The sequence below is a fragment of the Carassius gibelio genome, chromosome B23 (genome assembly GCF_023724105.1).
Source record: "Carassius gibelio isolate Cgi1373 ecotype wild population from Czech Republic chromosome B23, carGib1.2-hapl.c, whole genome shotgun sequence".
Taxonomy (NCBI): domain Eukaryota; kingdom Metazoa; phylum Chordata; class Actinopteri; order Cypriniformes; family Cyprinidae; genus Carassius; species Carassius gibelio.
This window is the reverse complement of record NC_068418.1, coordinates 2,536,045-2,551,176: the sequence shown is the minus strand read 5'-3', so window position 1 is coordinate 2,551,176 and position 15,132 is coordinate 2,536,045. Positions and strand designations below refer to the sequence as shown.

Sequence of the window (15,132 nt, the reverse complement as noted above, 5' to 3'; positions counted from 1 at the left end):
ACTACTAGCCGAATATTTCTGTCTCTCGCGTAACAGATGGCGTCTCTAATCAGCACTAGGTTGTCTGTTATCTTTCTTTCGGGCACAGCACAAGCTTGATCCGGGTGGATCACGTCCTCTAAAACAGTCGACATGCGTGTTGCTAAAATCTTACTAAAAAGTTTACAATCAAAATTTAAAAGCGTGATTGGTCGCCAGTTTTTCAAGTCAGTCTTGTCTCCTTTCTTATATAATAATGAAACTATCCCTACTCTAAAGCTGTCAGGAAGTCTGTCAAGAGTCTCAAATTCTTTAAAAACGGTCAACAGTTCGTGTGCTAAAATGTCCCAGAAAGTCAGATAAAATTCAAAGGGAAGTCCGTCAATGCCAGGGGACTTCCCTTTTTTAAAATGTTTTAAAGCTTTCTGAATTTCTAAAACTGTAAAATCCTGGGATAAAAGCACATCTGGGCTCTTTACCTTTTTATTTAAAAAGGTTAAAACTTCCTCTAAAACCCCATTATGAGCCTCTTTTGCACTATATAAATTATTATAAAAGTTTTCAGTTTCATTTAAAATCTCTTTTGTGCCGCTTGCTTCCCTCCCGGTAAAAGTCTTCAAAGCAGAGATTGACCCACCCCGTGTAATAATTTTTTTAAAAAAGTATCTTGTGCATTTCTCCCCTTCTTCTATTTCTCTTTCTTTACATCTTAAAATAACACCCCTACTCTGAACTTCGAATAAAACTGACATTTCTTTCTTGACTTCTTTTATCTCTTCTGTAAAATCCAATCCACTGTTTAAAAGGTTAAAATATCTCTGCAGTCTTTTTTGCAGCCCCATCATGTGTCTTCTTTCCCTGTTCTTTTTCCTTTTCCCTATATTTCTAAAAAACTGTCTTGTCCGGTCCTTAACCACTTCCCACCACTGTGCACGTGTATCATAAAAGTCTTGGAGGGTCTGCCATTGGCTGAACTGCTCCCTATACTCTCTAACCACTTCTTCATCCTCTAATAGGGAGCAGTTCAGCTTCCACAGCCCTCCTCCTACCGTCACACCCATGGAAAGTGAAAGGGTGCAAGACAGTATCATGTGATCAGAAAAAAAGGGAGGGGTCAATGTTGCATCGGTTGGCGGGCAGTCCCTTGTAAAAACATAGTCAATTCGAGAGGCTCTGGTGCCATCACCACTGAACCAGGTGAAGCCCTCCTCTCTTTGATGCAGTTGTTTAAAACAGTCAACTAACTTAAAATCCTTGACTAAATTTTGCAATAAAACCGATGTCTTATCGACCTTAAAATCTTCTCCTACTCTCTTCCTATCTGTTTTGGATAAAACACAGTTAAAATCCCCTGCTACTATTAGGGGAGCCCTGCCTAACATGTGGGGCTGCAGGTCTTCTAAAAGCTCATATCTGTCATTTTTTTCTGTAAAACCATACACATTAAGAACCTTAAAATCCCTCCCTAAAAAAGTCAGGTTTGCTAAAAGAGCCCGCCCTTCCCTCACCACAGTGCTATCCTTCACCGTGATGTTTGAATTGTTGATTAAAATAGCGACACCGTCATTTTTGTTGAAGTTGGAGCCACTCCATATTGAGGGCCCCATGGTCCACATCTCCTCCAACTTTCTGTAACTATTTAAAAAGGGCAGAGCACACTCTTGCAGTAAAAACAAGTCTGACTTAAAACACTTTAAAAAGGATAAAATGCTCTGTGCTCGTAAGGTGGACCTCACACTTCTTACATTAATGGTAGAGATAGTGAGGGCCATGAGCAGTATGGTTAAAACAGTATGAGACATTTAAACAGAAGACAAAAAGACTACAAAAATATACTTAAAATCATGTTTTATCTTGTTTCACCTGCCCTTCCTTTCTCACAGATGATCTGGGTCCTGGAGAGCAGGTGCTCGACGCCTCGGGTGCTACAGAGAAATCCTCTTGTAACTCCCTAGGCGACGATGTTCTTAGCTTGATGTGCAAAAAAGATACCTCATTTGGGGACTCTAGGGGCCACATGCGTTCTTGATCTTCCAAATCGGAACTATCAAGCCGCTGTGCTGCCCTAGCTTTTTTCTCCTCGGTTTCCACCAGAGGAGATCCCGCAGGTCTTTTTTGCACTTGAGCATTTGGGAGTGAACACTCAAATTCACTCCCACTGGATTCCTGTACCAACTCTGACACCGTTTGTAGGGAGGAGCTTGTTTCTCCCTCAGTCACTTCTCCTTCCGTGCCTTTTTCCATTTCAATATCTGACTCCGCCCCTATGGCCGCCCCACTTCCTCCTTCCTGCCCAATCCCTGAGGCTGGCTGGGAATTTGAAATTCCCGCCAAAACCTCAGGGACCGCCTCCTCTTTCCTTTCTTCGTTTGTTTGGTGCCAATGTGGGGCGGCCATTTTGAGCTTGTTGGCAAAACTTTTAGGGCAATCTCTGTAGAGGTGGTTTGAATCTCCACAAAGATTGCACCGCCTGCCATTGGTACACTGTTCAAACCCGTGACCAATTTCTTTGCACTTCCCACAAACTAATTCTTGGCATACATCGGCTAAGTGACCAAATTTCCCACATTTCCGACATAACTTAGGCATACCCTGGTAATGAATGTAGCCTCTGTTCTCTCCAAGCACAATCATGGAGGGCAGATGTTTCAGGCACTGGTAGCCCCCAGCGTCCTCCCATTGTTTAATGGGGATTCGCCAGGAGCATGTCCAGATACCATCTTCATCTAGCACCTTGACTGGCTGGCCTCGAACAGTGCAAAATCTACCCAGCCACACACATATATCTTCACCAGTCACAGTTTCATTGAACATTCTGACAATCACAGTTTTAAGTGTGTTGTCAGAAAGTTTCTCCACCATAAACATAGAGAACTGGGATTTAACAGATTCAAACCTTTGCCAAAACTCACTTAGCAGGGAAGCAGTCTTAAAACTCAAATCAAAACCTTTGTTCAGAGGCAGAGTCATCAAACAATTCAGGTCTTCAGGCTTAAAATGTAAGGTCTTTTGAACAAGCTTTCTGGAAAAGTCCATGCGGGACATACCCAGAAGCTTTCCATCGACCTCCTTGAATATAAAACGCACGCTGTGGTGCCTCCGCATGCCGGCACGAGCAGCCGACATGGTGGAGGCACCACCAGCACGCAGCGGCTAAAACAAACAATAAATTAACTAAATAAATTAGATAAAACCTTCTTACCTTAAAAACAAGTAGATTCTCCGCAAAGCGAGTCGTCTCCAATTAAAAGCCGCTTGTCAATTTACCTCTTGGAGGATAGAGGACTCGTGCCACAAGCCACACACGAGCCTAAAGGTCCACCTAGAGGTGATCGCTGTCTCAACCGTCCGACCAGACCACGTGATCTTAGCCAAAAGGCCGAGAAGCGATGCTGCTAAGACGCAGCAGGGAGGAAGCCGGACACGGCGATGCCCATCTCGGCTTTGGTAAGTTTTGGGAGACCTAAAAACGCTGGGGGATGGTGGTAGCCTCCCCTGTCTACAACGTCACCGGGCCTCGTCCCGATCGGCCTGACGGAAAGAACGGCATGGCTCATAACTCCCAAACGGTTGGTCGCAGAGCCACGTGCCTTATGTCATCGGAATCCTTGGCTCGAGCCGAACGAGACGCAGGTCTCAGATTGGCTCGTCGCTCTACGAAATTTTCGGGTATTTTGGATTTTGTCGAAAACCTTCTTTTGCAACCTAGCGCCAGGTATTTGGCCCAGTCCCACCCAAATCAGCACAGAAAGCTTCTCTGGAGTCTGACTGTCAATAATCATCCAAAAAAAGAGGAAATTTCCATTCACCTTGGCGAGGGGACCTCAAAACGTGCTAAGGTGGCGTGTCCGAGGTGGCTCGAATGGCTATAACTCCGGGAAGGAGTGAGATCCCTTCACCCAAATCGGCACACCTGTGCAGGGGCTCAGTCCGAGGCCAGGTGAAAAGGGGCGCGGCGACAGGCCAGTAGGTGGCGCTGTAAGCTGAAAAATAGGGAAAATGTAATGTAAAAAGACAATCAAACAAAAATGAAAACACCCGAAACACTGCGGGATGGTAGTACCCTCCCCTGTCTGCAACGTCACCGGGCCTTGTCCCGATCGGCCTGACGGTGGAACTGCAGCGACGGAAAGTACGGCATGGCTCGTAACTCCCAAACGGTTGGTCGCAGAGCCACGTGCCTTATGTCATCGGAATCCTTGGCTCGAGCCGAACGAGACGCAGGTCTCAGATTGGCTCGTCGCTCTGACGAAATTTTCGGGTATTTTGGATTTTGTCGAAAACCTTCTTTTGCAACCTAGCGCCAGGTATTTGGCCCAGTCCCACCCAAATCAGCACAGAAAGCTTCTCTGGAGTCTGACTGTCAATAATCATCCAAAAAAAGAGGAAATTTCCATTCACCTTGGCGAGGGGACCTCAAAACGTGCTAAGGTGGCGTGTCCGAGGTGGCTCGAATGGCTATAACTCCGGGAAGGAGTGAGATCCCTTCACCCAAATCGGCACACCTGTGCAGGGGCTCAGTCCGAGGCCAGGTGAAAAGGGGCGCGGCGACAGGCCAGTAGGTGGCGCCGTAAGCTGAAAAATAGGGAAAATGTAATGTAAAAAGACAATCAAACAAAGATGAAAACACCCGAAACACTGCGGGATGGTAGTACCCTCCCCTGTCTGCAACGTCACCGGGCCTTGTCCCGATCGGCCTGACGGTGGAACTGCAGCGACGGAAAGTACGGCATGGCTCGTAACTCCCAAAAGGTTGGTCGCAGAGCCACGTGCCTTATGTCATCGGAATCCTTGGCTCGAGCCGAACGAGACGCAGGCCTCAGATTGGCTCGTCGCTCTGACGAAATTTTCGGGTATTTTGGATTTTGTCGAAAACCTTCTTTTGCAACCTAGCGCCAGGTATTTGGCCCAGTCCCACCCAAATCAGCACAGAAAGCTTCTCTGGAGTCTGACTGTCAATAATCATCCAAAAAAAGAGGAAATTTCCATTCACCTTGGCGAGGGGACCTCAAAACGTGCTAAGGTGGCGTGTCCGAGGTGGCTCGAATGGCTATAACTCCGGGAAGGAGTGAGATCCCTTCACCCAAATCGGCACACCTGTGCAGGGGTTTAGTCCGAGGCCAGGTGAAAAAGGGCGCGGCGACAGGCCACTAGGTGGCGCTGTAAGCGACAACAAAATTAATACGAATCGAAAAAAAGGACAAACAAACAACATGGAGACAGATACAGCTAGGCTGCAGTCGGTCCAATCTACTTTCAAAGTAAGGTCTGCGCTATGTTCGAACTAAACTACCCACCAGGGTCTGATTTTTCAAGAGCGTAAGTGACTTTGTTTCACAGGCGCACAACACGTATCTCGCATGTGACAGAACTCGCCATTCTGAAACGAAAATAAATAAAAAACCTCTTCTGCTTTGTTTCACCAACAATTTCAGGGGAGAGCGCGAACGCAGTCCCCCACTACCATAAATTATGCAGTCGAGATTCCCGCATTTGGGGAATTCGCAGGGGTCAGCATGGCCGGAGTGCAATGGACAAGCCTCGCCCTGGGTGAACCGCCTTCTTGATCATGGTGTCTCCCCTGCCAGGTAAGTATGAAGGCCCAGGCGGTCAGCCAGAGGTCTGATTTGCATCTCTACCATCCTCACCAACGGTTAGCCCTCCGCCCCCGCTCCAGGAAAGGAAGGACGGGTGCCTTCCGTTACTGGCCTGGAAACTGCCAAGCTCATGGGCCGGTGCTTCCCAACGCCAGTTTTAGATGACTCTCTTTAAACAAACACACCTGATTCGATACATCACCTCGTCTGTGAAAGACTTCAAGACCTCAGGTGGGTGCATCGTTAGTGGAAGAGTCCAAGACCCCAGGAGGACACATCAGGAAAAAAGTTTGCAATAAACCACAGCATCTGCAATGGCAGCTCTCATTCCTTGTTTTGCTATTCGACACAATAAATGCAATCCCCAAAAAGGGAAAGCACACCGTTCCTGGAGACACTGCAATACCAGGCCGATGCATGGAGTGGACGGAGCAAGCCCCGGCTCCAGCTCCGTGATCTAAAAATCCATTTAATATGTAGTCCCCGGATGGGGGACGTATCAGATATTAAACTGATAAGAACAGATTTTATTTTTTCCATTTGCATTTTTTCTTTTTCCCACAACATTTTCTTTTTAATCACACATTAAAACAAGCAATATAATATATAATAAATACACATGGTAAAATGAAATAAACAATCATTTTTAAAAAGCATTTGATTAAAACCACAGTGTTTTGCTTGTTTTTAAAAGTCCATTATTGAGGTGTGTTTAAAAGGTGCGGTCAGTTCCAAAGTAAAACACAAATTTTAAAAAAAGCAAACAAGCCTCGTATATATGTTAATAAAACCTCTTTCATAATAAAACAATAAAAAACACCAATTAAAAATCATCTATTGTGCAAGACCGGGGGTGAGTCCTTATCAAGTGGGTCATCACCCCACTCTCCAGAACAGGGACATGAGATGCTACTTTATGGACTCAGCGGAGATCCCCTCTCCTCCGGCCCGCTGGCCCGCTGTTCCCGTAGCCAGAATGGTGAGGGTGCATCTACGGGCGGCCAGGGTCGGTGCCTGCCGGGACCCTCTCCGTGCGACCCCGGCCCCCCGTACGAATATCGTCGTCCGGTACCCCTGCAGCATTGATGTTACCTTTAGCTCGCATGCATGGAGGGTTACCGTAACGCGCTTCCCCACCAGCAGGTTTCTGGTGGCCCAGATGGCATCCTTGATGACGTTGAGGGTGAGCCAGAGCGAGGTAAATTTCTGTGCCGTCAAGTCCTTCAAGCCCCGGCCCACCCCAAGGATGGCGAGCTGGTACCCGAACTGGGCCCCACCCGCTGGTAGGCACGGGAAATACAGGGGGCCGGTCTTGGCCCACAGGTCCCGCGCAGTGCTGCACTCCCAGAGCAGGTGGTGGACAGTCTCCGGGGAATTGCAGCCGGACCGCGGGCAGATGGGGTTTTTGGCCATGCCTCTGGAGTGCATAACCGCCCTGACCGGGAGGATCTCATGAGCCACCATCCACGATAAGTCCTTGTGCCTGTTCTGGAGAGCGGGGTGAGCCGCGTTCCGCCAAACCTGTTTGGCCTCACTTGGTGTGAGGCCCGGAACTGGACTCACCGGTTCCCGGTCCTGCACAACAGAGATGAGAGACTTGTGTTGAGTTAAAATGGTGACATCTTCACTCTCTAAAAGGTATTTCTTTAAAAACTTTTTTATAAAACTGTACTCTTTGGGCAAGTTAAAAGACACTGGGGTTTTCAAGTCCACTGGTAAAATTTTCAGTGTTCGTAGGTAAGACCCCATCCAAAATCGCGCCATTGCAGCCGTCTTGTTTTCTTTGGATGGGGTCGTGGCATAACTAATGTGCAGGGCGGTGAAGCGGCTGCCTAAAAACAGGTGGGGGTCTGGGAGGCCTTTTCCACCGTTCTCCGGCCTTTTCTTGATGGTCTCCCTCTTCAGGCGCTCCCACTTGGACCCCCACAGGAAGTAAAACACCGCCCTCTCCAGTTTCCCCAGGAACCACCGAGGGGGGCTAAAAACAGAACAGACAAGTAAAATCAGAGGTAAAATCACAGATTTAAAAATTAAAACCTTGCCTTCCATCGTCATCTCTCTTAGTCCCCAAAACCCCAGTCTTTTCCTAACTTTCCCTAACAAGTCAGTCCAGTTTTCCCGTCCACCCCCGTCTTTATCAAATTTAACGCCTAAAATCTTAAAATCGTTGTCTTTAAAAACCAAATCAAGTCCTCCTGTGTCCACGTCTCCCCACGGCCCGAAGAGCTGGGCCTCGGACTTGTTTCTATTGAGTTTGGCGCCCGAGGCCCGACCGTACCAGTCAGTCAAGTCCAGTGCTCTTCGTATTGATAAAACGTCTGTGGCTAAAAGAGTTACGTCGTCCATATATAAAACACAGGTCGCCGTCAGTCCCCCCGTCCCAGGAACGTCCAGTCCTTTGATCCATTTGTCCCTTCTCAAGATCTGTGCCAGTGGCTCGATGCAAGCCACATACAGAAGAGGAGATAAAGGACATCCCTGACGGACACCACTGTGTATGTTCACAGCTTTGGAAAGATGCCCATTTATTAGAATTTTGCTGACTATTCCCTTGTACAGCAGTCCCACCCAGGCTATAAACCTCTTTGGAAACCCCATTTTCTCCAGAACCTGGAAGAGGTACTGGTGCGAGACTCGATCAAATGCTTTTTCAAAATCTAAATTTAGGACTACTAGCCGAATATTTCTGTCTCTCGCGTAACAGATGGCGTCTCTAATCAGCACTAGGTTGTCTGTTATCTTTCTTCCGGGCACAGAACAAGCTTGATCCGGGTGAATCACGTCCTCTAAAACAGTTGACATGCGTGTCGCTAAAACTTTGCTAAAAAGTTTATAATCGAAATTTAAAAGTGTTATGGGTCTCCAGTTTTTTAAGTCAGTCCGGTCACCTTTTTTGTGAAGTAAAGAAACTATCCCTATTCTAAAACTGTCTGGAAGTCTGTCGAGGGTCTCAAACTCTTTAAAAACTGTCAAAAGCTCTTGTCCTAAAATGTCCCAAAATGTTAGATAAAACTCCAGGGGAAGTCCATCCACTCCTGGGGACTTCCCCTTTTTAAAACCTCCAAGAGCTTTTTGGGTTTCTAAAATGTTCAAATCTTGGGCTAAAATCTCATTTTGACAGTCGACCCTTTTCTCAACAAAATTTAAAACTTCTTTTACGGTGTCTGAGTGTACCTTTTTAAAACTATATAAAGCCCCATAAAATTTTTCCACATCCTCTAAAATCTCTTTTGTTGTGTTAACCTCCCTATCCCCTGTTTTAACCCTGGTTAACCCCCCACCCCTTGTTATTATTTTCTTAAAAAAATATCTGGTACACTTTTCCCCTTCTTCAATTTCTCTCTCTTTGCTTCTTAAAAGGACCCCTTTACTTTCTATATTGGCTAAAACTGACATTTCCTTTTTTACATCCTGGATTTCATTGTTAAAATCAAAACCATTATTTAAAAGATTAAAATACCTTTGTAGTCTTTTTTGCAACCCCAACATGCATTTCTTTTCCCTACTCTTCTTTTCTTTCCCTATCTTTCTAAAAAACTGTCTCGTCCGGTCCTTTACCATCTCCCACCACTGTGCACGTGTATCATAAAAGTCTTGGAGGGTCTGCCATTGGCTGAACTGTTCCCTATATTCTAAAATTACATTCTTGTCTTCCAACAGGGAACAGTTCAGCTTCCACAGCCCTCCCCCTACCGTCACACCCATGGGCAGTGAAAGGGTGCAAGACAGCATCATGTGATCAGAGAAAAAAAGGGGGGTTAATGTAGCATCGGTTGGCGGGCAGTCCCTTGTAAACACGTAGTCGATTCGAGAGGCTTTGGTACCATCACCACTGAACCAGGTGAAGCCCTCCTCTCTTTGATGCAAAATTTTAAAACAGTCGACTAAATTAAAATCTCTGACTAAACCCTGCAATAAAACCGACGTTTTGTCCACTCTAAAATCCTCCCCTACCCTTTTCCTGTCTGTTTTAGATAAAACACAATTAAAATCCCCTGCTACCATTAGGGGAGCCCTACCTAGCATGTGGGGTTGCAAGTCTTCTAAAAGCTCATATCTTTCGTTCTTTTCCGTAAAACCATATACATTAAGAACATTAAAATCCCTGTCTAAAAAGGTCAGATTTACTAAAAGTGCCCGGCCTTGCCTCACCACAGTGCTGCCCTTCACCAAGATGTTAGGATTATTAATTAAAACCGCAACTCCGTCGTTTTTGTTAAAATTTGATCCGCTCCATATGGAGGCTCCTGCGGACCATAGCTCTTCCATTTTTGTGTACCTAGTTAAAAAGGGCAGAGAACACTCTTGTAATAAAAACAAATCTGACTTAAAAGATTTTAAAAGGGACAAAATACTCTGTGCTCTAATGGTGGACCTCACACTTCTGACATTGATAGTAGAGATGGTGAGGGCCATGAGCAGTAGGGTTAAAAAGGTATGAGGCATTTAAAACAGAAGACAATAAAAAGACTACAAAAATATGATTAAAATCATGTTACATCTTGTAGCATTTGTCTTTCCTTTTCCCCAGATGAGCTGAGGTCAGGAGGGCAAATGCCTGTCGCTTCAGAGGCCACAGAGGGAACCTCTTGTGGCTCCTTTGGCGATGATGCTGTTAGCTTAATGTGCAAAAAGGAAACCTCATTAGGGGACTCTAGGGGCCACATGCGCTCCAGATCTACCGAGTCGGAACTATCGAGCTTATATGCTGCCCTAGATTTTTTCTCCTCCGTTACAATCAGAGGAGACCCCGCAGGTCTTTTTTGCACCTGAGCATTAGGGAGTGAACACTCTGTCTCACTCCCGGTGGATTCTTCCACCCCATCCGAAACTGTTACCAGTGATTCTTCCTCACTTTCCTCTCCTTCCATTACCACTTCCTGTTCCGTTGCCTCCGCCCCTGTGGCCGCCCCACTTCCTCCTTCCTGCCCAATCCCTGAGGCCGGCTGGGAATTTGAAATTCCCGCCAAAACCTCAGGGACCGCCTCCTCTCTCCTTTGTTCCTTCGTTTGTTGCCCATGTGGGGCGGCCATTTTTAGCTTGTTGGCAAAACTTTTAGGGCAGTCTCTGTAGAGATGGTTTGTTTCTCCACAAAGATTGCACCGTCTGCCATTGGTACAGTCATCAAAACTGTGACCAATTTCTCTACACTTCCCACAGATTAACTCTTGGCATGCTTCAGCTAGATGACCAAACCTTCCACACTTTCTGCAGAGTTTGGGCATTCCTTGATAATGTATGTAGCCTCTGTTCTCTCCGAGCACAATCATGGAAGGCAGATGTTTCAGGCCCTGGTAGCCCCCAGCGTCTTCCCATTGTTTAATGGGAATTCGCCAGGAGCATGTCCAAATGCCATCTTCATCTAACACTTTGACAGGCTGGCCTCGAACAGTGCAAAATCTACCCAACCAAACACAAATATCATCTCCAGTCACGGTTTCATTGAACATCCTGACAATCACAGTTTTAAGTGTGTTATCAGAAAGTTTCTCAACAGTGAACATGGAGAACTGGGCTTTAACTGATTCAAACCTTTGCCAAAAGTCATTAAGTAGGGAAGCGGTTTTAAAACTAACATCAAATCCTTTGTTCAAGGGCAGAGTCATCAAACAATTCAGGTCATCACATTTAAAAGCTAGGGTCTTTTGGATCAGCTTCCTGGAAAAGTCCATACGGGACATTCCCAGGAGCTTCCCCTCACCCTGCCTAAATAAAAAACGCACGCTGTGGTGCCTCCGCACGCCGGCACGGGCAGCCGACATGATGGAGGCACCAACAGCCTAAAAACTTAAAACAACAATAAATACAACAATAAATAACAAAATAAATAATTAAAAGACCTCACCTTAAAACTTGTTGGAGCCCGAAGCAGCAGAGTTCAATATACCTCTCGAAGTTGTGTGACTCAAGATATAAAACGATCTCGAGTCAGGAAACCTCCAAGAGGCGATCGCAGTCTCAACCGTCCGACAAGATACTTGATCTTAGCCAAAAGGCCGAGAAGCGATGCTGCTAAGACGCAGCAGGGAGGAAGCCGGACACGGCGATGCCCATCTCGGCTTTGGTAAGTTTTGGGAGACCGAAAAACGCTGGGGGATGGTGGTAGCCTCCCCTGTCTACAACGTCACCGGGCCTCGTCCCGATCGGCCTGACGGAAAGTACGGCATCGCTCGTAACTCCCAAACGGTTGGTCGCAGAGCCACGTGCCTTATGTCATCGGAATCCTTGGCTCGAGCCGAACGAGACGCAGGTCTCAGATTGGCTCGTCGCTCTGACGAAATTTTCGGGTATTTTGGATTTTGTCGAAAACCTTCTTTTGCAACCTAGCGCCAGGTATTTGGCCCAGTCCCACCCAAATCAGCACAGAAAGCTTCTCTGGAGTCTGACTGTCAATAATCATCCAAAAAAAGAGGAAATTTCCATTCACCTTGGCGAGGGGACCTCAAAACGTGCTAAGGTGGCGTGTCCGAGGTGGCTCGAATGGCTATAACTCCGGGAAGGAGTGAGATCCCTTCACCCAAATCGGCACACCTGTGCAGGGGCTCAGTCCGAGGCCAGGTGAAAAGGGGCGCGGCGACAGGCCAGTAGGTGGCGCCGTAAGCTGAAAAATAGTGAAAATGTAATGTAAAAAGACAATCAAACAAAGATGAAAACACCCGAAACACTGCGGGATCGTAGTACCCTCCCCTGTCTGCAACGTCACCGGGCCTTGTCCCGATCGGCCTGACGGTGGAACTGCAGCGACGGAAAGTACGGCATCGCTCGTAACTCCCAAACGGTTGGTCGCAGAGCCACGTGCCTTATGTCATCGGAATCCTTGGCTCGAGCCGAACGAGACGCAGGTCTCAGATTGGCTCGTCGCTCTGACGAAATTTTCGGGTATTTTGGATTTTGTCGAAAACCTTCTTTTGCAACCTAGCGCCAGGTATTTGGCCCAGTCCCACCCAAATCAGCACAGAAAGCTTCTCTGGAGTCTGACTGTCAATAATCATCCAAAAAAAGAGGAAATTTCCATTCACCTTGGCGAGGGGACCTCAAAACGTGCTAAGGTGGCGTGTCCGAGGTGGCTCGAATGGCTATAACTCCGGGAAGGAGTGAGATCCCTTCACCCAAATCGGCACACCTGTGCAGGGGCTCAGTCCGAGGCCAGGTGAAAAGGGGCGCGGCGACAGGCCAGTAGGTGGCGCCGTAAGCTGAAAAATAGGGAAAATGTAATGTAAAAAGACAATCAAACAAAGATGAAAACACCCGAAACACTGCGGGATCGTAGTACCCTCCCCTGTCTGCAACGTCACCGGGCCTTGTCCCGATCGGCCTGACGCTGGAACTGCAGCGACGGAAAGTACGGCATCGCTCGTAACTCCCAAACGGTTGGTCGCAGAGCCACGTGCCTTATGTCATCGGAATCCTTGGCTCGAGCCGAACGAGACGCAGGTCTCAGATTGGCTCGTCGCTCTGACGAAATTTTCGGGTATTTTGGATTTTGTCGAAAACCTTCTTTTGCAACCTAGCGCCAGGTATTTGGCCCAGTCCCACCCAAATCAGCACAGAAAGCTTCTCTGGAGTCTGACTGTCAATAATCATCCAAAAAAAGAGGAAATTTCCATTCACCTTGGCGAGGGGACCTCAAAACGTGCTAAGGTGGCGTGTCCGAGGTGGCTCGAATGGCTATAACTCCGGGAAGGAGTGAGATCCCTTCACCCAAATCGGCACACCTGTGCAGGGGCTCAGTCCGAGGCCAGGTGAAAAGGGGCGCGGCGACAGGCCAGTAGGTGGCGCCGTAAGCTGAAAAATAGTGAAAATGTAATGTAAAAAGACAATCAAACAAAGATGAAAACACCCGAAACACTGCGGGATCGTAGTACCCTCCCCTGTCTGCAACGTCACCGGGCCTTGTCCCGATCGGCCTGACGGTGGAACTGCAGCGACGGAAAGTACGGCATGGCTCGTAACTCCCAAACGGTTGGTCGCAGAGCCACGTGCCTTATGTCATCGGAATCCTTGGCTCGAGCCGAACGAGACGCAGGTCTCAGATTGGCTCGTCGCTCTGACGAAATTTTCGGGTATTTTGGATTTTGTCGAAAACCTTCTTTTGCAACCTAGCGCCAGGTATTTGGCCCAGTCCCACCCAAATCAGCACAGAAAGCTTCTCTGGAGTCTGACTGTCAATAATCATCCAAAAAAAGAGGAAATTTCCATTCACCTTGGCGAGGGGACCTCAAAACGTGCTAAGGTGGCGTGTCCGAGGTGGCTCGAATGGCTATAACTCCGGGAAGGAGTGAGATCCCTTCACCCAAATCGGCACACCTGTGCAGGGGCTCAGTCCGAGGCCAGGTGAAAAGGGGCGCGGCGACAGGCCAGTAGGTGGCGCCGTAAGCTGAAAAATAGTGAAAATGTAATGTAAAAAGACAATCAAACAAAGATGAAAACACCCGAAACACTGCGGGATCGTAGTACCCTCCCCTGTCTGCAACGTCACCGGGCCTTGTCCCGATCGGCCTGACGGTGGAACTGCAGCGACGGAAAGTACGGCATGGCTCGTAACTCCCAAACGGTTGGTCGCAGAGCCACGTGCCTTATGTCATCGGAATCCTTGGCTCGAGCCGAACGAGACGCAGGTCTCAGATTGGCTCGTCGCTCTGACGAAATTTTCGGGTATTTTGGATTTTGTCGAAAACCTTCTTTTGCAACCTAGCGCCAGGTATTTGGCCCAGTCCCACCCAAATCAGCACAGAAAGCTTCTCTGGAGTCTGACTGTCAATAATCATCCAAAAAAAGAGGAAATTTCCATTCACCTTGGCGAGGGGACCTCAAAACGTGCTAAGGTGGCGTGTCCGAGGTGGCTCGAATGGCTATAACTCCGGGAAGGAGTGAGATCCCTTCACCCAAATCGGCACACCTGTGCAGGGGCTCAGTCCGAGGCCAGGTGAAAAGGGGCGCGGCGACAGGCCAGTAGGTGGCGCCGTAAGCTGAAAAATAGGGAAAATGTAATGTAAAAAGACAATCAAACAAAGATGAAAACACCCGAAACACTGCGGGATCGTAGTACCCTCCCCTGTCTGCAACGTCACCGGGCCTTGTCCCGATCGGCCTGACGCTGGAACTGCAGCGACGGAAAGTACGGCATCGCTCGTAACTCCCAAACGGTTGGTCGCAGAGCCACGTGCCTTATGTCATCGGAATCCTTGGCTCGAGCCGAACGAGACGCAGGTCTCAGATTGGCTCGTCGCTCTGACGAAATTTTCGGGTATTTTGGATTTTGTCGAAAACCTTCTTTTGCAACCTAGCGCCAGGTATTTGGCCCAGTCCCACCCAAATCAGCACAGAAAGCTTCTCTGGAGTCTGACTGTCAATAATCATCCAAAAAAAGAGGAAATTTCCATTCACCTTGGCGAGGGGACCTCAAAACGTGCTAAGGTGGCGTGTCCGAGGTGGCTCGAATGGCTATAACTCCGGGAAGGAGTGAGATCCCTTCACCCAAATCGGCACACCTGTGCAGGGGCTCAGTCCGAGGCCAGGTGAAAAGGGGCGCGGCGACAGGCCAGTAGGTGGCGCC

At 47.9% G+C, this 15,132-nt stretch overlaps 1 non-coding gene and 1 pseudogene across 1 annotated transcript; both read right to left on the bottom strand.

Moving 5' to 3' along the window:
• Positions 1-5,411: 5,411 nt before the first annotated feature.
• On the bottom strand, positions 5,412-5,575 carry LOC128012304 (U1 spliceosomal RNA). The gene has a single exon (XR_008182827.1). It is a non-coding gene; the product is annotated as a U1 spliceosomal RNA (small nuclear RNA).
• Positions 5,576-5,948: 373 nt separating this feature from the next.
• On the bottom strand, positions 5,949-6,175 carry LOC128012674 (uncharacterized; annotated as a pseudogene).
• Positions 6,176-15,132: the final 8,957 nt, after the last annotated feature.